Genomic DNA, 27,463 nt, shown 5'->3' on the forward strand with positions numbered 1-27,463 from the left:
GAATGCAGATCTCTTCACTCTCCATCCAGTGTTCTTCCGCTTTCTTCTCCACTTTCTACTTTCCTTCAAACATACTCAGATCCAGAGAGTTCAAACTAGGATACTCAATTACTACCTAGTTATCTAGTTGGAGTCAGAAGATGTAGACTTTAATCATTGTTCTATCCCATACCAGCTGTATTACTTTGATCATAGATCTTTACTTTTATAAGCTTGAGTTTCTTCATCTGTAAAATAGGGATAATAAAATTTATACTCATATCTCATAGTATCCTAGATTTAGAGCTGGAAGGAACATTATAAGTCATCTAGTCAAACCTTCTCATTTTACAGAGAAAACAATCCCAGAGAGGTTATGTGTCTTGCCAAGAGTCACGTAAGTGAATGAGAGAGTTATGACTTGAACTCAGATCCTCTACTCCAATACTGGTCCTTTTCCTTTCTGTATTTCTTTTCTTTTTTCCTTCCCTCCTCTTTCTCCTCTCCCTCTCTCCTTCCTTCCTCCTTCTTTTCTTTCTTCTCTCCTTCCTGCCTTCCTTCCTCCTTCCTTCCCTCCTCCCTCTCTTCCTCTTGCTTACGTTTGCAGAACTATTATAAGATAGGTCTTTTTTGGATTTTTTTCATATATAAATTTAAACACTCCTCCCTACCACACTACAAACTAAGTTTTTCTGGATGAGAAACACAAGACTCAGAGAAGGTAAATGTCCCTTGCCCAGGATCACACAGATGTTAAGTGTGGCAGTTTGGATTTAAACCTAGCTCTTGCCTGACTCTAGCACCATGTTGTCTTTCCATGGTGTTCTTCCCATAAAAGACATGTAATCACCCTTGTTAGTCTAGGAGATGATTTAGGCTACGATGTGGCAGCAGTCTGCTGGCATGAACCAATCAAGCAATTCGTCAAAGGAGATGACCTCAGATTCAGATACCTTCAGGTAAGTTATCGTCTGATATGGAGGAATCACCTAAGTGCTATGTTCCTCTCTGCTAGTAGACTTCTTAGACATGAGAGAATCCCTGTACATCCATTTGGGCAACCTCCACCTGGGCTCACCAAAAGCATCTTCTCTGGGGAACAGGAAGATTTTGAGAAGTTCTGTTTACTCAATATCCTCATGCTGCAACTAGGGCTGTGAAGAAGACTTTGTTCCTCTTGTTTCCACACGTAGATTTCAGGTGCTTCATTACTATAGAGCTTATCTCTTCTTGAAACACCAAAACAAGTATAATCAAAAAGAGAGTGCAAGCTGTACATAATAGATATCCATATAAAATTCTTTTTTTGTTGTTTTCCTACTATTTATATGTAAGAGTTTACCTTAGTTAAATTGGTTTTAGTTCTGTTAAGTTAAAATATTAAAAAATTACACCTCCCCCTCTTCATTCTAGGTTTTGGTGACACTATTCTCTCCTGGTTTTCCTTCTGCCTGCCTGATCACTCATTCTATATCTTCTTTGCTGGCACATCTTTGATATCACCTCTTTTACTCCTAAACCCTCTTAATTCTAATGTCTTCCCCTCTGCTAATCATTTCCTATTTATCCTATCTATAGCTTGCTTTATGTGTATTTGTTTGCATATTGTCTCCCCACTAGGATGTAAGCTCCTTGAGGGCAGCGACTATCTTTTGCCTCTTTTGGCATCCCTAGTGTTTAGCACAACGCAGACACATAGTTGGGGCTTAGTAAATGTTTTTTGATTGATTGATCATTGGCTGAAAAGTCAGTGTCTCACATGGTTCTGTCCTAGACTTTCTCTTATCTCTCTCTATTTTCTCTCATGGGAATCTATGGTTCCACAAGTTTAAGTATCTTCTCTATGCTAATGGCTGCCACATCTACATATTCAGCTCCAAGCTCAGGTCTGCATTATCAATTTCCTATTGCATCTTTCAAACAAGATGTCCCAGAGAAATTTCAATCTCAACATGTCCAAAACTAAAATCATCACCTGTCCCCCTGCCCCCAGAAGCCAAACACTTTCTTCTTCCAAACTGGTTTATTTCTATAGAAGGTATCATCATTTTTTCAGCATCCCAGGTTTGTAACTTCAGCATCATCCTCAACCCCTTACTTGTCATCATACCACATATCCAACCAATCACTAACACTTGTTGTTTCTACTTACAAAACATTGTTTGCATCAGACAACTTCTCTCTACTTACTAGGTAGTACCTTAATTCAGACTCATACCTTCTCATTTAGATTATTGCAATAATCTCCTAATTGGTTCCCCTTGCCTCATGGTTACCCCATTCTGATCCAGCCTAAATACTTGCTCATAGTCACACAGGCAATAAGCATCAGTCAGTCAGTCAACCAATATTTACTAAGTACCTACTATGTGTAGGGCACTGTATTAAGGTAAGACACAGCACTTAAATAAATAATAGCCCCTATTCTCAAGGAGCTCACTGTCTAGTGATGGAGACAAGGTATAAATAACTATTTACAAATAATATATAGAGAGAATAAATTAGGGGTAGTCTCAGAGGGAGAAGACTGAAATTAAGGAGGACTGGGAAAGACTTCACATAGAAAGTAAGAGTTGAGCTGAGTTTTAAAAGAAACCAGGGAAGCTAGGAGACAGAGATAATGAGGGAGAGAGTTCCAGGCATGGGAGATAACCAGTAAAAACTTGATCAGAGATAGAGTGTCTTATGTGAGGAATAGCATGGAGGTCAACGTTACTGGATCACAGCATATATAACTATAAAAAGACTGGAGAGGTAGGCAGGAATAAAGCTTTAAAGGGCTTTAAAAGACCAGAAAAGGGTTTTATATTTGATTGCAGAGGCCATTATAGTTTATTGAATGGGGAGGTGATGTGGGGAGGGATAGGGATGACATGGTCAGACCTATTCTTGAGAAAGATCAGTTTGAGAACTTAGTAAAGAATAGATAGGAGTGGAGATAGATCTGAGGCAGAGAGACCAACCAGCAGTCTATTGTGACCATCAGGGCATGAGGTGATGAAAGTTTGCACTGAAGAGGAGTAGCGAAGAGGGGCGTGTGTGTGTGTGTGAACATATATGTATGTGTGTGTTTATGTGTGTCAGTATCAGGGGAGAGAAGGGTATGTAAGAAAAATGTTATGAAAGGAAAAATGACAGGAATTGGTAACATATGGGATTTGTAGGGAGAGAGAATGAACAGTTGATAATAACACCTGGACACAAATCTGAATCACAGGAGGATGGTGGTGCCCTCCACAGTAATAGGGAAGTTAGAAAGGGGTTAGAGAGGAAGTTGTCTTTTTTAAATCCAAATGTCAGTGCTGTAAGTCCTAATATCAAAGTTAATCTTTCTGCTATCGTTTGGATACAATATCCTAGAAACAGAGCAACAGTGAAAATGGAATCCTACATGTCTGTTTTCTTTTGTTCCCTTTTCTTGGCCAGTTACATTTCTCTTACACTATCCGATTTTTGGTTCTGTGTTCTGTCCTTGAGCTTGATGAGCCTGTGATGAATTTTTAGAAACAGGGACAATCCATTGACGGTCTTTAACTGATGGACTCCTTCCTTTTTACTCTGAAATCGACAGCAGTTATCTGAAGCAGTTCTTTCAGGTGGCTATGACATAGGTTATATTTCAACACTTCAAAAGACGTCATAAGCATGGACACCCTCTGAACCAACAGACCACAAATCCTTCATGCTTTGGTGGACAGTCAAAGTGAGTTGTGGTCAGGAAAAATAAAATCATAACTTAATGGCCAACCTTCTGATGATAAACCTCTACAAATTTAGCAAAGCAGGTTGTCCCACAATAGACCCACAAGTCATTTCTGAGCCAGTACCTAAAGTCTTTCCAGATTGATAGGCTTGTACCCTAATCAATCAGCAAGTGTTTATTATATGTTCACTATGTGCCAAACACTGTGCAAAGCACTAGGGATTCAAATAAATAGCCAAAATAGTCCCAGCCTTCAAGGAACTTATAATCCAGTAGTGGAGAGACCATATACATACAAAAAAAATATGAAAGATTAGTATAGAACAGACTGATGATAGCTTTAGAGGGGAAGGCATTAACAACTCAAAGGACAGGAAAGGTCTTCTGTAAGAGGTAATACCTGAGCTCAATCTTAAAGGAAGCCAAGGATTCTAAGAGAGAAGGAGGTTAGGAGGGAGAGTATTTCAAGCCTAGTGGGAGTGTCAGTTCACTATTTCTGAGTCCCAACTTCTTCATTTGTAAAATGAAGGGATTGAATCAAACTACATCTAACATTCTTTCCTGTTCTAAATTGGTTATTCTATGAACTTTCCACAGGACAATCAAGGAGGCATTAAAGTTGGACTTACTGGAAGATGATAAAGACAATTTGTTCACGTATAGAAATATATACAAATACATACCAATGAAGCAAGAAAAAGATTAGGGAAAAGTGAATACCCTACATCAGGGCTTCCATCTCCTGTCCCCTTTGAATTGAGCTTTCATTTGGGTAACCCAACTGGAGCTCCTCAGTTTGGGATCCTAGCAACTACCCCCATACTCCTCAAGACCAGCCCATGAAAAAGAGCCTTCTAGGGAAAACCCAGGGAGCACTGCAGGAAGTGGTATGTGATGTACAAGATGGCAGTTTCCTTCTGAGTCAGTACTGCCACAAGGGGGTCCCCAGGAACTAACACACTAGGAAATGTAAACATGCAAAAGCTGAGGTCATGACCAACTCTACCTTCATTAAAAGGCCCTTGGGGCTTTTCCTGAATTGTGGTTAGCAAAGTCATGGACAGATTTTGGCTCAGGCTCTGTTGCCTCTTTGAACCTCTATGTCCTTCTCAACCACATCCCCAAACACCTTCCCTCCACCATTTAAAAAAAATGGACTCTTGTCTTATTTTGTTTTCCTATAGATTTTCTGGCATTTTTCTTTCCAGAGACTCATTTTGAATAACCTTTTTACAAATTAATAGCTTTCACAAATTAATACACAACCTCTATAATTAGGGTCATCAATGATGGAAAGATGACTATACCAGGGGCCTTTGGCTTTCCTTTTCTTATTTGTGCATATATTTTGATGGCTGATTCTTCCTGTTGCTTGGCAAAGTTTATGTGCTCAGCATGTGTCACTGTGACTTAAAATAATCCTTGAACTAATAATGGGCTTCCCAGATGCCATTCCTTGGGTCTTTTCCCCTTGGCTCCTACTTTCCCTCAACTTTTACTTATGGACCTTGTAAAAGATTCTGTCCCAGTGTAACTTAGTAACCGTGGACTGATCAGGTCATGACCAGCCTTCTTTTGCTGCATCTTCCCTTACTCCCCTTAAGTGACCCTTTTCAACAAGGGTCAGAACTGGATTTGTAACTAAATCCCAAAAAAAACAGGCGGCAAAAGGCTACAAGAGCATCAAATATTTCCAAGCCGTTCTGGATTATTGCTGTCCTAATGTTACAATTGGTCTTGGAGTCAGGAGACATGGGTCTTAGATGTGGCTGCTACTAACTAGCTGTGTATGCTTGGGCAATTATATAATTAGCGGCATCATGCTACAGAAGGGATATTGTATTTGGTGTCAGAGAACCTGAGCTCAATCCCAGTGGGGCTATTCCACTTTGGGCAAACCTCTCTGGGTCTTAGTTTCTTCCTTTATAAAATAAGGGTGTTAGATTAGATGACCTTTAAGGTCTTTTCCAACTCTAAACCTGTTTTCTAAAGGACTACCCTGGGCCTCAGTTTCTTCATCTGTATAACACGTCTCCAACTAAAGAATCTGATAATTTTTAGTCTGAAGAACTGAAGACTTGGTGAGGTGAGGTGAGATGTGTGTGTGTTGGGGGTGGGAGGTATGAGTGTTGATTTCATTCTTAAAATATTTGAAAGGTTGTCATGTGAAAGAAAAATTAGACTTGTCCTAATTGGCCCTAGAAAACGAAGCTAGAATCAAAGGGTAGCAAACTACAGAAGGCAGTTTTGGGTCAATTGTCTCTTAATTTTCAATGAACTTAATCATCAATAAAAATAAATATTCAAATATACAAAGTGAAGAAAAGAGGATTTTATATGAAACAACTTCTGTTAATTTATTTTTCAAGTGTGTATTCAATTTTAAATGGTAATAACAATTTGGAGTCCCTTTCTCAAATGAATTCATATTTGTAAAATACTTAGCACGGTGCCTGGTATATAGTAGGCACTTAATAAATGCTTCTTTCTTTCTTTTTTTCCTTTCTTCTTTCCTTCCATCTTTTATTCTTTCCTTCTATTCTTTCTTCCTTCCTGAACATTTTTATTTTCTTCTGTTATTGTTTTATAAATATTCTTTTCTTTTTCTTTTTCCATTTCTGTTATGCTCCACTAATTCATCATTCCCCACCCGAAACCTCCACAAATTGGGGTCCTTCCTTGTAATAAATAAGTGCATTCAAACAAAACCAGTCAACACATTGGCTATTTCTGATTATTTCTCTGACTTTGGCTCAATTTGGGGGAAAAGTTTTCTAACATGGCCTTCTTTTCTTCATCTATAAAGTAACTGGCTCTTCATGATCCCATTTAGCTTTAAAGTCTATAATGCTTAAAATTATAGTTGTTTGAAAATAAAATGGGAGACCTTGAGAAGTAGTGAAAAGAACCCTATCATTAGAAGTCTATGATAAAGACTGGGTGACCCCTTCTTAAGAATGGGTGGGATGATTTGCTTTCTGAAATATACTTTTCTGCTCTGCAACAGTGATTTGACAACTGACGAAAGGATGTCTTAAGGCCCCTCTAACCCTAATATTCTATGAACTTAAGCTATCTATAGTATGACATGCTATACTCAAGGGGCCATCCTCTGACTAACTGATGTCTCACAGAAGCTTTAACTAGATGTGTAAGGTCATTGAACTCATTGTACTCTTACTGTTTTGAATAGTGACCTTATATCAAGCTGACTCAAACCAAACTTCTGTGAGGGCAAATCATTAAACAAAGTTGCACAGTCAAGTTTTCCAAATTAGTTCATGGGTTTCAGGTGGTTTAACCCAAGAGGGCTCCAGATTCTGACTCATGTTGCTCATCCTTCGTTTTAGACAAGGACCAATGTCACCAAAGGGTGATGTCTTGATTCAGGTGCAAATTGGATTTAAGTGAGGCAGAACTGCACAGTTGTCCTCCTTTCTCTCTCTCTTCCTGAGTCATTAAAATCCAGGACTAGGACAAAAGTCAAGATGTGGGGTGGTGGTCCAAGATGCAGTAGATGACTTTGGTATCTTCAATGCTTGATCAAACTTTATGAGCTTCACAGCACCTGCTTTAGCTACTTTCATGGCCACTGAAAGAAATTATTCTCATTTATCCAGTCCACCAGAGGAAGTCTTCATACACCAGGGGTAGACATCCCCTTAACTCACTAACAAGTTTGACACCTATTAATTACCCTAGTGTGGTTTAACCCATCTGCTGAGACAGCTCATCAGGATGTGGCCCACAGTGCATGCTACAATTTCTTAGAGCCACAGGTGAGAACTGGGTAAAGGTGGAAACCAAAGGTAAATGAGTAGCCCTGAAAAGGGCTCAGCAAGTCTTCACACCAAAGATGCTGCTACTCCTGCATGAGTACCTCATACACATAATATCAATGTTCAAAGGGATCTTAGAAATCATATAATCCAGTGCCCTTATTGCTTAGGTGAGGAAACCAAGGTTTGCCCCATATCCCTTGAGGATATCATCAGTTCAGTCAAAGGTATTTCATTCTTTTAACTGAAGGCTTTGATCCCTATAAATGATTATATCCTTTTGAGCAACTGGGACGTACTGGAAACTCACATCAGTCATTTACACTTCAGTGTGAATTCAATTGCCCAATGTCAGCAAAGCCAATCTCCCTGCAATAAAAGGTTCTGAGGAGGTTTTAAAAATCACTTTATTCTTGCTCAAGTTGAGGATATTTTAGTCAGGAGTCTGGGTGTTAGTTTGATATATAGTGGCTGTTTATTTAGTAGCAATAAACAGTAACTATTTGTCAAACTTGAGTTGCCCAGAGTGGTTGTCTAGACAACACTATTATGTGAAAAGAATACCAAAAAGAGAAGAGTATGACCTAATCTAGTTGGCAAGGAGGCTGAAAGAGAATATCAATGATAAGAAATTATAAACTTCTAGGAAAATGATCAGAGATAACAGTACCAGTTCTAGTCATCCAGGGAATAAAGGGCTATTTGTCTGTAAGAACAGTAGTCACATTCATGTCCCCTAGTAATTTACAGAGACCTTGGGAAGTCAGTAGTGTAGGCATCATTATTCCCATTTGACAGATGGGGAAAATGAGGCTCAGAGATGTGAAACTGATTTGCCCACAAGTGGTAAACAATAAAACTAGATCTGAAACCACACCTTCGACACCGAGATCAGTTCATGTGCCACTGTACTCTATATCCATCCTTCTTCACATCTGGGACCTAACAGCTAGAGAGGTCTAAGAGCCAATACTTCCTTCAGAACTCACAATTTCCCACTTCAAGAGACAAGATTAGAGTGGACTCATTTGGAAAAGGCATTTGAGTCACTTCTAAGCAGCCCTTTCCTCAGAGTCTTGCAACCTGGTTTCTAATGACACCATTTGCCATTCTCCCAGTTATTCAGTTTTGTAAATTCAGGGTCCTCCTCAACCCTTTCTTAATGCCATTCAATCACTTCACAGTATCCCTTAGAGCTATCCTCTTCCATATACTCATACAGCCTAGACCATGCCTTCATGACTTCTCTCCTGGACTATTGGCATAAGAACCTATTTAGGCTCCCTACTTCATGTCTCTCCATTAGGCAATCCATCCTCCCTAGAGATGCCAAAAATAATCACCTTTAAGGCTCAATTGCAACCATAGGCTTTCCTTCACGCTCACCACTCTGACTCCCACTGCCTCATTTTCCCCCTGTATGTAGGATAGCCTTTATTTCACCCCCATAGTTGACATGGAAGAAGCAGAGTCCATAAACAGACCGAGACAATATACACAGCACTCACAGCAGTTCTGAATTTGGAGTTGCCAACAGGGCAACACTGCTGGCGGCGTAAGGGGATCCCAAGCTCCCTCTCCTACAAAGTCCTTCCTAGACTCATAGGGCTCCTTTGTGGTTTGGCCTCTTGCCCCCAGAAGGCAAACACATTTTGGAGCTGCTAGATAGGCAATCCTTTTCCCTTCTGACCTATACTATATTTTTAAAAAATGATAGGGGTGAGGAGAAGGTGGTTAACAAAGTCTGTACCTCTTTCCCTCCTTTCTCCCAACTTCCCCACCCCTGATTCTCTCTCTGAGAGATACGCTACTCTGGATATCCCCCTCTCTTATGGAAGTTCTGACAGCTGAAACTCTAAAACTTGACATCACTCTTAAAACAAACCACTCTACTAGCTAGTTTGCCTGAGAAATCCCCCTCTTGTCATCTGACCCTGTTGATCATCTCCTCTCTCAAACTGCTTGGGTGAATACTGTCTGTTGCAGAATCTCTCTCATTTCCTTGGCTGCTGTTCTCCCTTGGGCTGAAAAAGTCTAAACTCAGGTCTTCATGCTTTAACCTGTGCTCTAAATTCTATGGGCAAGCTCAGCTAACTCCCATGGTCTTCTGCCCCAAAGCAGGCATCTGCATCAGAGGAAACTGGGTTTTCACAGGCTTGCCCCAGACCAAACCCTAGTCATCCTACTACTTTCTGATCAGACCTCTAAACAGGGAAAAGAGCAAAAAAGAAAAATTTATTACCTCATTCATTACTATTCCCGTATATACACTCTACCTTCTAATTAAAGTAGATTTTTAGCATGTACCCCTAAAATAAATAGTACTCTATCTTGGCCTTTGTGCATTCATGCAACCCATCCTCCACACTTTGACTATTTCTCCCTCATCTTACCATTTCAGGGTATTTGTCATCCTTTCTACTTTTTCCACATCCTTTTCTACTTAAGCAACTTAAACTCCCTGGGCCTCAGTTTCCTCATCTGTAAAACAAGAAGATTAGATTTAATGACATTAAGGTGATTACTTTTTGGCAGCTCTAGGGAGGATGGATTGTCAAGTGAAGAGACTTGAAGCAAGTAGACCATTTAGGAGAAGAGAAGTGATAGAGGCCTGAATGAGGCTATACAAGTATACGGAAGAGAAAAGATGTGAGATATGCCATGATTTGATTAGATGGCACTGAGTAAGACTGAAGGATTAAAAGGGACCTTGAGGGACTTACAAAACACTGTGATTGGGAGAGTGGTGAAGAACATCCCTCCCAGCTCTAAGTCTCTGGTTCAATTCTGCATGAAGCCTTTCATAATGTCCCCTATTATAAATGTTCTTTCCCTCTTCAATTTTCTTTGTATTATACCTATATATATCTATATCTATATTGGTGGACCTACTATATCTCTGTAAAACTGGGGTTCTTAATTGGTGACCCAAGAAATTGTTAATTTTTTAATATTTTGATAAATGTATTGCAACATATTTCCTTTGTATTCCTATGTAGTTTGTATTGTGTATTTAAGAACATGATTCTGAGAACGGGTCTGTAGGCTTTTCCAGGGTACCAAAGGGGTCCATGACACATAAAAAAAGGTTCAAGATTCCAGCCTACTAAGGGGCAGAGACTGTTTTGGTTTTGTTTCGTTTTATTTTGTTTTCAGCATGTTTGGGACCCCAGCATGTAGTATAGTACAGATATACTAGTTAAATGTTGAATTAAATGTCATTCATGTCCAGGAAAGAGACCTTTTAAGTAGATTCTTAAAAGCGTTGAATATTTTATCCCAAGCACACATCCCTCTGAATCTGGGAGCTTCACAGAAGCATACAGATTGCCTTGGGGACTGTCTATTTGCTTGGCATTGGGTATCATAGTACAAAAGCCACTGTGACTGAATGAAATAGCTCAACCAAGATAAGGAGCAAATGGCTGTAATGAATGAGAGTAAACAACACCTTCATCATTGCTGGGTGTATGTACTACAGGCAGGAGAGCTCCAGCTAACAGTAAGTGAGACAAAAGAATAACAGTCAGAGGTTTGGAAACATGGCCAAGGAGCCTGAACTAGTTCAGAAGGTCACCATGTTTTTACATTGAACTATTTCTTTCCACTATGAAACTTAGATGTGAGAATTTCTGCTTATTTCCAGCTTCAGAAGGTGAACAAGGATGATCTCCCTGGTCTTAGGTTCCAAGTCATGGGAATAGAATTCTACCGCTAGCTTCCAGACATTGACTAAAGCAGATCACAATGGTGCCACACTTTCCTCAACTTTGAAATAATGTTTACCCTCAACTCAACTGAGCAAAAGCTCAGAGAGCACTGATAGAGCGCTAAATTAGGTACTACTAGCTCACACCGTATTATTCAAATTCATACTTCAGATACAATCTTATTGATTCATGATTCATGAAGCTAACATCATTAAGTGATAATTACAGATGGAGACAATAAGGTATAATTTAAAGACACTTTTCTGGCAACAATCTTATGAAGTAGGCATCAAATATTGTCCTCTTTTTACAGATGAGAAATCTGAGGCACAGAGAGATTAAAGTAACCTCCCCAAGCTCATGTAGCTAGTCAGTATTGGATCCCTGAATCTGGGAGTTAGGAGGCCTTAGTTAAAAAGTCAGTCATGTCAGCTCTGCCATAATGGTCTGAATGATCTTAGACAACAGTGTACTGACAACAGTGCTGGATCTGAAGTCAAAGGACCCAGGTTCAAATGTAGGTACTGCTACTTATTCCCTATGTGAGTTTATAAAAGCTTAATTAAACAGCATCCATAAAATGAAGAGGGCAATAAATTAGGTCCTTCTAGGTCTGGTACTATAATTAACATCTCTGAATCTCACTTTCCTCTCTGTATAATAAAAATGTTAATCTAAATCAATAGTTCTCAAAGTCCAAGGTTCCCTAGGAGACTCCAAGACCATTGAGCTGTTCCACAAAGCCTAATCTGTTTTCATAATAATTCTAATTCATTTTAATTCTAATATGGCAAATGTTGATAGATATAACCCACATAAATAAAAGCCCTTTGGGGTCTTCAATAATTTTTAAGAATGTAAAAACCAAAAAATTTGAAAATTGCTGGTCTAGATGGCATATGAGGTCTTTTTCAACTCCAATCTTTTTCTGGCCTTTTGTTCCTCTATTATAAATGAAACGCTTGGACAAAATATTTTTTTAAAAAGTTTTTATTGATATTTCATTTCTATGTTACCTTCATTTCTAAACCTCTCTCTTACCCTTTTCACTCCTAAGAGATTCATCCCTTCTAACAATAATAACAAAAAAAAGTCTCTTCAAAACTCTAAACATCTGTGGGCCTATCTTTGTTCTCTATTGGACCCACAAGCATGTAAGGATTAGATATAAACTAGGTCTTGGAAAATTTTATAGCTTAATCCTATCATGCTTAAGTTCTGAATTACAGTAATACAGAATCCATGCTGTATGAAATGCATATATATATATATATATATATATCTGTATAACAATATCTATAGATATATAGACATATCTCAGAGGCACCCCCTCTCACTTAAAGCACAGACACAGACGCCGTGCCCCAGGTCTCCAGGGTCACTGAGTCCAACTCCCGCTTCATTGATCTTGGATGATGACTTATCTCTGACTCAAATGGTAACTTCAAGAGGTAGCCACTTTTACAGAAGAGGAGGTAGATTTGAAACATTAGCATGGGGGTGGAAAAGAAGGGGGAGGGAATTAGTGGGGTGGTGCTGAAATAGCAAAGATATACAAAAAAGGCAGGGCAAAGAAAATTGGGAATACACCTTTCTACATTAATAGGGGAGGGGATGTATCTCTGTGTTGACTCTTAATGGCAGCCCCCCAGACTAGGGGGCTAGATGGGCCTAGAGTCAGCCAAGTAACCTGAGATGACAGCCTGTTGGAGGAGATCAGAGTGTACAGTCAGACTGAAGTTTTTCTGCAAGAAGACAGACAAGCATGACAAACCATTCGAGTCTGCTCCAGATAGCCCCATGGCTGATCTTATCAGGCCATGTCAAGGAGGTAGAGGGAGCAGAGCAGCTTGTTTGCTTTGCTGCTGTGGTTACGGGGCAATGGAGTCATTTGTACAGAGAACTGCACCAAGGCCAACAGAGACTGCTTGAATATAAGTGGCATTTTAAGCAGAGAAAACACCTACAGCCATGTAGAAGCTGCTAAAGGAACACCACAAGACAAGCAAGCACTAAAATAAACCATCACTGCCCAAAATCCCCAAACGACCTAAGTGATGAAAACCCCCATGAGCAAGAGGTGACATGTCTGTGGCAGAGACTGAGCTTTGAACCTCTGGGAGCCCCAGATCCCACTCAACCTCTCTACTCCGAAAAAGGCCTCTCCTTTCAAAAAGGTGAAGACTCTTTCCATCTCAAACCCATATTCTTGGGTTTCTCCTCACAGCACAAGCCCAGCTCACTCCCTTCATTCATTCTAAGAGGCAAGGCAAGTTTGTCTGCCTAATGACATCTATGAAGAAATAGTCATCTGATGTTGTTTCAAACCTGCTTCCAGTCTTGCTGGATTTTCTTAAGAAAAAAAAAGGAAAGAAAAATTATAATAACAAGCATTTATATATCACTTTAACAGTTACAAAGTGTTTTACACAAGTTATTTCACTTGATCTTCATAACAGCCTTGTGCGGTAGATGTCATTATTATCCCCATTATACAAACGAGGAAACTGGAGCTTGAGAGAATTTAAGGGACTTGCCTAGGTTTGCAAAACTAGTAAGATTTAGAGGCAGGATTTGAACTCTGGTCTTCCTGACTCCAAGTCTGATAGTCTAGCCACTATAACATCTAGATGTCTGGGAAGTAGAAAAGGAAAGAAAAGAGAAAAAGAAGAGAAAGGAGAGGGGAAGGGATATGACAGAAAGGGAAGAGAAGACAAGAGAAGGCAAGGCAAGTTTGACCACTTATAGTAATTTCTCAGAAGAATCTGCAGGATCTTAAATCAGAATTATAGAGTACATTTAGAATTGGAAGAGATTTTAGAGGCCATTTAATCCAGTCCCCTTATTTTACAGATTAGGAATTTGAGGCCCTGAGAGGTGAAAGGTCTTATCCAAGGTCACATGGGTTACAAATGGTAAAGCTGGGATTTGAAATCAGGCCCTTTGACACCAAGCGCATGCTTATTCTCTGCACCAGTACTTCCATAGTTAAAGGATCTACAATTTCATGCTTGTGGATATTGCATCCACCAGCCACACAGATTGTATATAGGCCTTCTATTATCTGGTAAATGACCTTTGAGTTTTACTGTGGCTATTAATTCATTATCCTGTAGCCAAACCAGTGACAAATATTTTCAGATTTAGGTTGGATAGTCTCCAGACGCCAAGTCACTTAAAACCCATGGTCTAGAAGTACTCTAAGCTCTGCCAGCATGGCAGAAGCATTCTGAGCTTACAACCAAGGGAAATGGCCTTTAGGAACCTGGCATGTCTCTAAATCTTGACCTGGCATGGAGGTAGAACTTGAGTGGAGATGTTTGACAAAGATTTATAAAACAGAAAGGAAACATTAATGGGAAAGTAAAGAAAATTAGTTAGAACAACCCTACACAACATATGGCCCCACTTGTGGCCCACTATAAAGGATTTCAGTAAGCCCACATAAAATGTAGAGGATGTAAAAGAAAGTAAAGTTGTAATGAGTGCTTTGTCCATGACCTGCTTTACTGGCCTTCCACTAGTCACTATTGTGCAGCTCATGTAACTTGCCAGGTGGGTGGCTACCGTGCACTCTCTCTCCTGTTCATGAAGTGATCCGCAGCAACCAACAAGAGTTGTATCTTTCCACTGTGTTTTCAGTCCTTACTAAATGTAAACAGTAAGAAAACCTGAAGATGTATTAAAATTTGTACCGCATAGCAAAGTAACTTTTTGACTTTAATATTTTTCATGATAAAAAAAATCTTAAGTAATAAGTGCATTTAATTGATATAAATTGAAATTTCCCTTTTTAAATGTGGTTTATTTGCCAAACAGTTTAATCATTAATTAAACCTTTGCTTGGAAAGTGAGCTACTAAAAACCTATCTGCAGCATGAAGAAGTTAAACCTATTTTAATTTTGGCCTCTACCTACTGCCAAGTTGTGCAGATCTGAGTTAGAAGAAAACATGCTTTAGACATACGTATTTCTCCATTTTAGAAGTTTTGTTAGTCAATGTCCAATCAAGTATGGCCCTTGCTTAAGAGAATGGAAAACTGTGGAAGAAGGAGTTATGGTATTGGAATTAAGAAGGGGATATAAATGGAGTAGTTAATGCTTTCATTTGGATTAGATAGAAGGGTAAATTTAGCACTGAAGGTGACATCAAGGAGCTGAAAACAAATTCTTGGACAGCATTATTTATAAAAGGAAGTAAATAGGGTTTGACTTGTGAGGTTTATTTTTTTAACTCAGTTTTAGAATTCAGATTTTAAAAGTAACTTGTTGGATTGAAGAATGCTAAATTTTGTAGTCCTAAGATCTCTTTTTGAATCCCAGATTTTTCATTTACTTGCTGTATGACTTGGACAAGTTGTTTTACCTCTGAATCTCCACGTCTCATCTATAAAATGAGAGGGTAGAATTAGACATCCCATAAGGTCTCTTCAAGCACAAAGTCGATGATCCTACGAATTTTAAATCTTTCACTTAGTCTTTTTAAGCTAAGGGAAAAACACACTTGCCTCCCTTCTCCTTTCTGATCCCCATCATCATCTCACCCCACTCTAATACCCCCTTCCCCCATGAATACCACTAAGACATTAAAATTACTCTGAGTCTTGACCTGCAAGGAAGTCATAGGAACATCAACAGAGCAGATCAAAGATGGCAGTCACTGCCATCCATCCTGCCACAACACTTCCCATGTCCCTGTTACACTCTCAGGTTAAGCTCAAACATTCCATTATCTAATTTTCTCTTCTTAATCAGTTTCTCGCAAAAGTGGTTAGGGAGACCTAGAATCAGGAGGACCTGAATTCAACTAAATCTATAAAATGGGAATTATAATACCACCTACCTCTCAGGTTTGTTGTGAAGATCAAATGAGATAATGCAAATGTTAAAACACTATATAAAGGTTAGTTTCTGTTATTCCCAAATGTGTATTTGTCTTCTTAGCCCTCCCTCACTCAAAACAAAGTCAAGTGCAAGTCATGTCATTATTTCTCTGATGGCATGGTCTTCTTTGGCAACGAAGGGCAAACACACATTTGTCTTCTTAATCACCTATCTTCACTTAACAAGAGTGGGAAAAACAAGGCTAAACAAAACAAAACAAAAAACTCACTTGTACCCTTAAAGTCATCCGTTTTTTGCACAAGACTTCAGAATTTTTTGCGATGCCTTCTGGGTTCCTCATGATGGATCTTATTTGTCCCTGAATGGAATACTATAAATGGAAAGTAGTCATTTGGTTTGACAAGTCTCAAGAAGTCTTCTATCACATTCATGGTTCATGACATGTCAAGATAGAAAATCCACCTGTGTATTACAACAATTGACAGCTGCCTTGTTGTCCCTCTACAGAAAGTCACCAACTACCACTATTTGTCCTTTTTTTCCCTTGATCCTTCCCAGATGGCTTTCTACCTGATATGATTTGTGTGTCCATATCATTATTTATTTAGGCACAAAAACTCTGACCTCCTAAATTGATAGAACTTTCCCCTCTATTGGCAAAACTTCAAGCCTGTTACATAGTTCAAATGTTCAATCGTCCTGTCCTTCCTGCTAGAAAATCCTCTCCTATTTCCCATCCGTTTTCTTCTTTATTTTCTTTCATGAAGTGCTTCTTCCATTCCCTGATAACCTAGAACATAGAGATGAGTCCCCTTCAGTCCTTTCACTTTCTCCTTTAGAACAGGGATTAATTTTCACTCTTCCTATGTGTGTTTATGTGTATGTATATATGTGTGTGTATGTATGTATGTATATGTTTGTGTGTATGTATGTAGAATTGTATACACACATGTGTCTCTTATTAGGTGCTATTAGAAACACAAACAGCACACTCTCACATGTCACAAACTCACAAGTCCCCTTATCTGCCATGCTTTCTTGAAGTGAGATCCACAATCTCTTTTCTCCTTTCTGATAACTCCTCTTCTTAACTGCTGAGACAAAATGCCTGTGTGCTGCTCTTGTTTGCTACACTGGGGCCTCAATCACTGAGGCCTTAATTTATTTAGCTGCCTTTAATTGGCAGTTAGCACATTTCTGCTATAGCCTAACACCCTATTCTGGGCCTTGATGCAATTAACATAATGTCAGATGCAAACAGGCTGTCATCATCTATAGAGAATTTCTCTTCCCATTTATCAGTCACCAAGCATTTATCAAGCATTTTCTATGTGCGAGAGCCTGTGCCAAGCTCTGTAAGATTGCTGGGTCTGGTAGCTTCTAACTGTAGTCACTGATGCTGGGGAAGCTCAGCCTGGGAGATCACTTGAGTTTAAGAGATCAAGTTGCTATAGTACTAAAGCCAAAAGGGTGTCCATGTTAAGCACTGCATCAATGTGGTGAGCCCTTGGGAGTTGGAGTCTTCCAGGTTGTCAAAGGAGCTCAGGTACAAAAAACTGAGGAAGTTAAAGCTGATCAGTACTAGAACTGGGCCCGTTAAGGCCTGGGCAGGGTATGCTGGTAAATGTTTAAATTTAATCACTTTATTAATATCTCACCACTGCTTTGTTAAGTCTAGACTATCAACAAAAAATAAAACAAGCCCTGATATGTAGCTTTTCCAAGATGCAAATGTGCTGTCCCTAAAAATTATATAGTCAAGCCCAGGGAAGATAGAGAGACCCAGACTCAAATTTTAAAAAGGGAAAATTGAATGAGGGGAAGAGGAGAAGGAAGGAGGAAAAGAATTTGGAGCTATGTTTTTTAATGAATGTTAAAATTGTTTTTACATGTAATTGGAAAAATAAAATATCAAAAAGTAGAAAAAAAGAAAAGAAAAGGGGGAAAACATGACGTGTGTCAAGGAATTTCCCTTGGCAAAGAAAGACAATATCTTTATGTGAGATAGGGGTAAAGAAGGAGATAGTAAGGGAAGATGTTTGATGTGAGGTGATGGATGAGGGGAGAAAGAATAACTACCAACCCACAGCTTCCATTTTTTTCATTGAACTATGAAGCAAAGTCCTCAGCCAAGGAGAGGGGAGAAGTGTGTTGGTTGGGAGATTTGAGAAGGGATAAAAAGGTTTGGAATAGCTTCTGTGGCAAATGGAATAGAGAATCTATTAGAAAAATGTAACAGGATTGTGTTGAGAAATCCCAGTTGAGATTATGTCATACAAATCTGAAGCCTAGTCAAAATTATGTAATACAAATTTGTAGTGGACTTAATATAGTTTCATGATTTTCTCTAGCTCCATTCAGAAACATTTAAAGAGGAACTAAGGCAGAGGATAGTGGTACTGGAAGTCACAGTGAGGAAAAAGTACAGGATATAGGTCATACAGCATAAGAAAAGATCAAATGATAAAAAGTCCTGACTAGATAAGATATTTCAGAGTTCACGAACATGGGAGTAGAATACATGTGGGTGACGGCAGGATCAAGGGGATGCCCATTTCTTTGCACAGCTAAGTTACAGTGTAAAATTAGGTAATAGGAGTTGAGTTGAAATAGGAAATAGGAAGTTAGGGTGCTGGAGGGAACATCCTTATGTATATTAAAGTCTCCTAGTATGAGGACAGATTTGGAGTGGAAAGAAAGACTGTGAACCAGATACTGAATTCACTTGGGGAATGAAGGAGAGTACTCTGAGGGTCATTTATAACAACCAATGGGATCTGGACTGGATGATAAATTTGCAAAGTGTGGACCTTAAAGGAGGAGAGGTTTCTGAGAATTTGTGGTAGAGAGAGAGTCTAGAATTGGCAAAAGGGAGTAAGAAGAGTGACTTTCCCACCATGTTCAGTGAGTTAGGGGCATGAATGAAAAGTCTAAACAATAGTGGAAATGGTGGCCAGGGATACAGTATCATTAGGAGGGAGTAAGGTCTCTATGAGAGTCAGAAGACTGCAGGAGTGAAAAAGGAAGAAGCTCAAAATAAATGCAAGTTTGCTAATTCTGGAGCAGCCATTTTGGTGGAAGGATTAGGAACTTCTAGAATGGGACATTGTGGGAGGGATTTTTAAGTTCTGAATTTTAAGGAATACTCTAGAAGGAGAAGGGGAGAAGAGAAATGTAGTGACCATCACCATGGCAGCTGGTGTCTTTTAACATCTGCCATTCTCTTCTTAAATGTAATAAAAGATGACTTCCAAATGAAAAAAAAAGTACTTAACTGTTTTGTTTTCTAAATCATGGGTGCTGGCTTGAGAAGCAGGAGTGACAAGAGAAGCCTTGGTAGGAGAAGTGAAGGTCCCTACTCCATCCCTAATTATTTTCACATGGTTTTGTATTTTTTTAGTTCCGCTAGGGATTATATTGGTCAGATTTTATATATTTCTCAGAAGCACGTGTGGCCGATTCTGTCCTTATCTTGACTGGCGTCTCTTTGCAGCATAAGGGCACAGGAGAGCTCTGGGAGAGACTTGAGAGAAAGAGCCTTTCGCACCACAAGTCTGAGAGTGAACTTCAACCCACAGCTGAGAGGTATTTTCCTCTTTTACTAGGGACAGAAGGACAATATAAGCACCATATAAGGCCTTTGCATAACTATACTTCTGAAGGCATAATTGCTATGAATATGGGATATATTTTAGAAGTCTACACACAAATAGGAGCCTAAGAGTAACTAGATGTTATATATGCATAGGTAAATATTATATGTGTATGTGTATACACATATATAAGTAATTATCTAATAAACATACTCAAATCTTAGGTTCTTCATATCTTCATATCTTTCATATCATATCTATTTGTGACTAATTGTTCTTTTGTAGAAAATTGCATGCTATGCTTTTCTTACATTTTCATCAAGGATATATGTGTAGAACATTTAAGTCATATGAAGTCAAGTATTCTCCACAAAGGTTTTTTAAAGATATCTTGAAATTCAATCCTAAATTTCTTCAAAATAGAGTCCCCTCTAGCATGGATTTTTCTTGATCTCTCCTTGATCTGGATGAGTCTGACCTTTGTTGCATGTGCTAAGTCTACTTCCTCATGTGACATTGAGTCAAAACATGGTTCCACAATAATTGAATAAAAATAACTCAGTAGAGAAGTTGGCAAAAATTTACATATCTAGTTGGCATCTCTTTTCTTGTTCCACTTTGAGTTTCATGTGCAAATTCTCTTGAAATGATTTGACCCACTTGGATCTCGCACCATGCTTTTTTTTTTTTCTAACTCTACTGCTTTTCACCGTTTTGCAGTATGATCTTGCTTGTAATTTTTTGTCACTATTATTCTATAATACTTTGAACATGAGTTGATACTTGATCACTCTGGGTTGCCATGTGTCACTGACTGGCAAAGAAATTAACTCTTTGATGACTTATTCTTAGCTTCTTTGACCTACTGGATATGGCAGCTATTTTACAATGTATGTCAGGGAGCTGATGCAATCCCCCACATGGAAAAGGCAGAGGAGCATGCTTCCAAAGAGACATGATATTCTATGATGAAAGTCTCCTGCTCCATGATTTGAAACATATGTAGATGCTCTGTGTCTGGTTTCTGTCTGCTAACCACATGATGAAGGGATGTACTATTGATTATCTGAATAGCTAGAACTGGGTACATTCAAAAGTCACTAGTTAGTCAGGACCAGGCTATTGGTTAATTTTTCTTGCCTGGCATATTCAAGTGAGGAGGAAAGGATTGTGCCCTAAGTGGGAAGAGAGCAAGGAATATTCTAACTCTCCTGCCTTGACCAGTGAGCTGAGGAGAATGAATGAAGGTCCAGTCAGTACTGAAAAGGGGAATAAGGATGACTGTATCATCTGGGGAAGCCACATTTCAGTAATAGCTAGTAGATGGAAGGTGTGGGACAAGAAAAGATTAAGGATGAAGGGAAGTCTGTTGCCAGCAGAACAGGTGTTTCAGAGGGCATACTGGAAGGTCTAGGTGACACTTTGCTTGAAACTTAGGGGTGGAAGAGATGAGGAGACTAGGAATAAGGAATTAGGTGATAAGGAGTGGGGGGAATGGCCTTTGGAAAATAGCCTAAGGGATTCAGAATCACTGGGATGTGAAAGATATAACCAGAGGTAAGAATGTTCATTATTCAGTGGAAAGTGCCATGCTTCCCAATGGAGGTTAGAGATCAGGTTAGAGGTAAGTATGAAATGGAAGAGACATGAGCAGATGGGCAGATGGGAGACCTTGCTTCATTACTCTTCCCTCTGAATGGTAGAAATAAGATAAGGAAAAGGGCATAGCAGGAGATGAAGGTCAAACATTCACAGCAGAGGAAAGAAAATCATTCTTCACCATTTTCCTGTTTCCCCAAACTACAGGCATTGCAAGAGAAGGAAGGCCTGCAGTCAGAGAGTAGTGTGCTCCTCTTTGCACCACAGGTTCTCCATATGCCAGTTAGGAGACTGGGATGACAGCAGGAGGTAGAAGTTGCCTTGTGGTGACATAGATGGTAGTTGTTGCTTTGGGGCAGATAGGACAGCTAGCCTGGTCCTTGGCTTCCTTCTGTGCCCAGCAGAAGATGGAAAGCATGGAATGTGCAGTCACAGGAACACGTGGTTCCTCTTCTCACCTGAGTAGACTGACAACTGATGCTGAAAAGCATAGGATGGTCAGTCACAGGAACTCTAGACTCTGCCTCCTAGATTCTCCCTCCCTCTTTCTATTGCATACCCAGATTCACTCTTCCTCACTCACACATCTAGGGGGCTCATGTCTTCACCATCCCTGCATCCTTAAAGTTCCTAAATGAACTTCTAAAATTAGGAGCTCCTTAGCATGTCCAGACACTACAAAGCTTCCCTACTCCATTCCTTGCCACTATCTCGAGTCTAACAAATAATACCTAGAATGCCAACATTTAGGTGGTTCAGATCCTCCAGTCAAGTCACTGAACATTAGGCAATGATCTCAACTTAGAGTTCCAAAAGTTAGTCTAATGATTGTGAAAGGTCAAAAACCATGGAATGCTCAGGATCCTGTCTACCCATTTCTGCCCCACTGGTGTAGACACAGAAGGGAGTTTGTTCAACATATTTTGGATGTTAAACATATTTTGTAATAAATGCATCACCTACTTGTCAAGCAACTGACCAGAGGTATCCCTCAGAGTTCTGTCCTGGGTCCTCTTTTCTTCTCCCTATTTAATTCTTCACTGGCAAATTCCTCAGCTTCCATGGATTTAATTACTATCTCTATGCTGATAATTCTCAAATCTACCTATCCTGTGCCAAACTCTTTGCTGACCCTCCAGTCTCCCATATACAACTGCCTTTCAAACATCCCAAACTGGATGCTCAGTAGACATATAAAACTCAATATGTCTAAAAAAGGACTTGTTATCTTACCCTACTCCCAAAGTTTCCCCCATCCTACCTTCCCTATTACCATACAGAGCAACATCATGCTCCCAGTCCCTCAGGCTCACAACTTAGAAATGAATCCTCTTAAACACCTCACTCTCCCTTACCATCCATATCCAATCTGTTGCCTAGATCTATTAATTTCACCTAGTCAACATCTCTTAAATACATCCTCTTCTTTTCTCTGACACAGCCACCATGCTAAGTGCAGGCCCTCATCCCTTCACACCTGAATTACTGTAATAGCCTGCTAGTGGGTCTGCCTGCTTCAAGTCTCTCCTCACTTCAATACATTCTCTATTCAGCCACTAAAGTGATTTTTCCTAAAGCAAAGGTCTGATCATGTCAAACCCCTACTCCAATAAACTGCAGTGGCTTCCCATTGCCTCCAGGATCTCATCCAAAATGCTGTTTGATACTGAAAGCCCATCAAAACCTAACGCCCTGCAATCTTTGCCGTCTTTCTAGACCTTATGTTTAGCCATGTACTTTTTGATCTAGTGACACTAGTCTCCTAGATTTTCTGAGAACAAGATACTCCATCTCTCAGGTTTGGCATTTTCTCTGGATGCTCCTGACACCAGGAATGCTCTCCCTCCTCCTCATCACCTACTTACTTTGCCAGCTTCCTTTAAATCCCTACTAATATCTCTCTCTCTACAAGAGGCTTTCTTCATCCTCTCTTAATACCAGTACCTTCTATCTCTTAAGTACCTTCTATTTACCCAGTCTATAATTTTCTATACAGTTGTTTAAATATTGTCTCCCTCGTTAGATTGTGAGTGTCTTGAGGACAGGAACTGTCTTTTGCCTTTTTTCTTATCTCCAGTGCTTTACATTAGTACCTGGCACATAGTAGGTGCTTAAGAAATGTATATTGATTGGTTGATTGACAACGCCATCCCCAAACACTAGATATAGCCTGTGATCAGAATTGTACTCAAAGCCTTTCTAGCTTTTAGAACTTGATAGAGTTTGCCTTCTGCTAATATGTTTCAATGAGCCAGCAGCATGTCCTTGCCACAACAAGATATCCTATAAGGACTTCTGTGGAAGAAGTAATAATTTAAAACAGTAACAACAAAAATGAAAAGTATTATAATTACTGTATAGGGAATTCCTCAGTTAGGAAAACTCTCTCCACAAATGGTGTCAGTGAGCTGCCCAGAGCACTAAGAGGTAAGTGACCCACCCAGGGTCACACAGCTAGGATACATTAGAGGTAAGGCTTAAACCCATATCTTCTTGGCTTCAAGACTAGCTCTCCATCCATTACTCCAAGCTACCTCTTATGTTAATTACATCTCCTGTTAAGATAGTCCTTCTTACTTCCAATACACTTTCCTGAACTTGCAATTCAGTGTCATGGGATCAATAAGCACTAAATACCTGCCATAGTTCATACATGTCCAATGCTGCTTGAAACACCAGCAATGGCCAAGGGTGCAGGATGAGGAGATGTGAATAGCACCAGAATCTACCAGCTCACAGGGCCCCTGAAATGAGGGAAACTAAGTGTCTGTCCAGGCTACACCATTTCATCACCCACGCTGAATCTCACATCTGTAGATGACTTATTATTTCATTCCTAATTTAAACTTAGCCCTTCTCTGATGTTTACTGCCTAGTGACTGAACTCTCTGTTGGCCTGTAGCAGGCCTCTCCACCCTTAAAGTATGTGGGCTGACCTGTGTGTACTGATACCTTTTATTAGTTTTCTACTATGATAAACACATCTCCTACCTTTCACTTCTCTTCATCCTCCTCTGCCTCCCAGGACTACTCTTTGTGAGGGGAGCAGAACTGAATCTAGCCTTTTTTGGTCAGTATAATAATTTGGGGAGGGTGGAAGGAAAAGTCAGTCTACATCCAAAGGAAAATGGGGTTGGAGGGGAGGGACGTTTATTACAAACTGGACTTGTGTTTAGGCTTGGATGAACTTCTATGCATGATCCCAGATCCATTGCCACACTGCTGCCCTCAGATGCTGTAAGAAGGCTACAAATTCTCTCTACCTTGACATTTATCACCAAAATGAGATCTGACAAAGGGATTGTCATTTTCCTGAGATGATGTTAAAGCCCATTTAACCTTTCTTCTTTCCGTGGGCTGGATAGACTGATAATTCACCCTTCTACTGATAAGCTCTTGAGGGATTTGCCTAGAAATAAGGTGACTCAAATCAGCCCAGGAGAGATCGAGAGAATGTAGATCTCTCTCTTTTAATGTCAGGAACTCATTGCACTACCTTGTCATTTTCAAACTTCTCTCAAGTGGAATTTCCAAGCTCCTGTTTGAAGAAAACATCTTGATTTCTTACAGGTTCAAATCATCAGGAACATCAAAGGCCTGGAGGATGATGAAAGAAAGGAATATTCTAAGCAAAGACAGAGCCATTTCTCTACTGCCATTTAGACTGTCAAGAGAGTAATTGATGTGTCTCCCAGAGCAGCAATCTCTTCACACTTCCAACACCTTTTTGTCCTGTTGAGAATTAACCCTGTCACTTTTGTCTAATTCTCCAATGGTAAAAAACAGTCACAGCTGAGCTCTTGTCATCCAGGGCATTATTACCAGAATTTGATGGCCAATGTAATATTCAATAATTTACCAAATGAGCAGGGTCCAAATGAGGGGGTCAATTGAGATGGAGCAGCAAGGAAACTAGCTCGTAAGACAGAAAAAATCATTTCCCATTCCACTGCACCAAAGAAAAGCATTTATCCTGGTCTGAAAGTTATATTGTTCAATGAAAAAGACTCTAATATACTGGAAAAGAACTGAATTTTGAAAGAGAGGATCAGAGTTCTATTCCCAGCTCTGCTTTCTACTACCTGTATGACTGGGGGCAAGTCACTTTATTTCACTGGGTCTTATTTTTTTCATTTCTAAAATAAGGGAGTTGGACCAAATGATTACTAAGATCCCTTCTAGCTATAAATCTATGATCTTATGATCTGGCTTGAATACCCTCTCTGAGATACTACCACAACATGAATTTGTATTCACATCTTGGATAACCAGAGAGAACCTACTACCTTGGATTCTAGGGGTAATTCTACAAATCTGCATTCCTAACAGTGAAGCTCAGTAGCCCCCAGTGGTGTGTTTGCCATTAACAATCAGTCACCAGACTCAATTATGTCTTAGCAAAGGCATTTACTCAGATGGCATAGCATAGTGATAAAACATTCTCTTCCCCTCCCCAACCCATATACCTAGGTGCATTATCTAGAAAGATATACACAGTGTTCCTGGGGAAGAATGGACTCAGTCTTAAGATAATTCATTAATGAGACTGGAATATAGAATGCACATGTAGCAAAGACTACTTACAACTTCTGGTACTTCAGGAACTGGAAGACCTTTATCTCTTTGTAAGGTCCTCACACAATTCCTCTCACAGCATCTTTCCTGGCTGGGTTGCCCAACTACACAGACACGGTCTGCTCTCATACATACTCCACTCTCTTCTCCGCTACCAAGAGTCCTGTTTCTTGAAGCTCCTTTGTCCTTTAGGCAACTAGCTGTCTGTACCCTCCCTGAGTTCACACTTCTTTTTCTCTGGCTTCCTGAACCCAGCAAAATTGATGTGACCTCAGTCCAAGACAGCAGCAGCGAGCCCCACTCACACCTGCCCTGCACACCTTCCCCACCGCACTCCACCCTGCACTCCCCAGAGCACATGAGCCACTTCACAACCCCCGATCCCCGACTAGACTTGGGCTCGGGGGCTGCTCCCTCCTCTTGCCTCCCTCCCTTCCTCCTCTTCCGCCTCCTCCTATACCATAAGCAACCTGAAGTGGGACAGGGAGCACAGCACCAGCACCAGCACTGGCATCTGTAGCAGCTTGGAAGAGGAAATCCAGACACTTTGTCAGTGGCCTCCCTGTAGACATCAGACTACAAGAACTCTATCTTCTCTTATGGCCATTTAAGGGGTATGAAGGGTCACTGATCAAACATGTCTAAACAGACTTTAGGTTTTGTGACTTTTGACAGTTATGCTGTCAAAAATGCATTGAATGGTACTCATTTTGACCCCAAGAATCCACAAACCTTAAGATTAGAGTTTTCCAAGGCCAGCACCCAAAATGGTAAAGAACAAACTGATGGAAACCCCAAATCTCAGCAGCATCCACCCCACCCTGGACTCACACTTCATAGCACAGGATCCCTATGACCTGACAGGAGCTACTCTGGTCCCTGCTTCCCCAAAGACCTGGGCCCCTTGCCCATTTAGTGATCCCTGCCATCCCACATGCTTCATTCATGGTGCCTCTGGAACCCTGCATGCTCAGATGGGCTGGTACTCTGAAGCCATGCCACAAGGATGGAAATCTCAGTCTTCCCTTCAGTTTTTCCACAACAACTTAAAACCCTCAGGCTAAATCTCCACTGGAGCATCCAGCTGGGGAGAAAACCATAGAGCCAATTTGCAAATTGTTTTGGTGGGCAGTAGCATTAGTGATTGGCACTTCTATCATCTCTGGTGCCCTCATGGGGTGCTGCCATCTGTCCTATCCCCCAAAGACTATGAATTATAAAACCAACTCAATGAATCTTATCCCATTTGGACACTGTGAGTGGGGCAGTATCTGGAATGTATGTATCTGTTCCCTGGTAGATTCATCGTGTCCTATTGGTTGAGGATGTCCCCTTCAAAACTTCATGGTCAATAGGGAAAGGGTATGTAAAGAGCAATCCCCTCCTCTCCTGGTTTCAGAGGACTTCTCCACTGGCAGTCCCTGGCTTGTAATATCCCCCATTCTCAAACTATTGTAAATCATCTGAGGTATTGTTAACTATCCTTATCTCCCACCCTCCAGGATGATTAATTTGTTCCCTTAGCCAATGAAGCTGTTTCCCTCTTATCCAGTCAGAAAAGTATTCATATCTTTAAAAATGATCACAGATTATTAAACATTACTAACAGGTTAAAATCTTGTTTGGTATTCAAAATCCTTCATTTTCTAACCTCCTCCTACCTTTCCAGTCTTCTTACAC

At 40.0% G+C, this 27,463-nt stretch overlaps 1 pseudogene; it reads left to right on the plus strand.

Annotated features, from left to right (window-relative positions):
* The first annotated feature begins 861 nt into the window (after window positions 1–861).
* On the plus strand, window positions 862–26,847 carry LOC140507765 (RNA-binding protein with multiple splicing 2-like; annotated as a pseudogene).
* The last annotated feature ends 616 nt before the right edge of the window (window positions 26,848–27,463 follow it).

The sequence above is a fragment of the Notamacropus eugenii genome, chromosome 5, assembly GCF_028372415.1.
Source record: "Notamacropus eugenii isolate mMacEug1 chromosome 5, mMacEug1.pri_v2, whole genome shotgun sequence".
NCBI lineage: Eukaryota > Metazoa > Chordata > Mammalia > Diprotodontia > Macropodidae > Notamacropus > Notamacropus eugenii.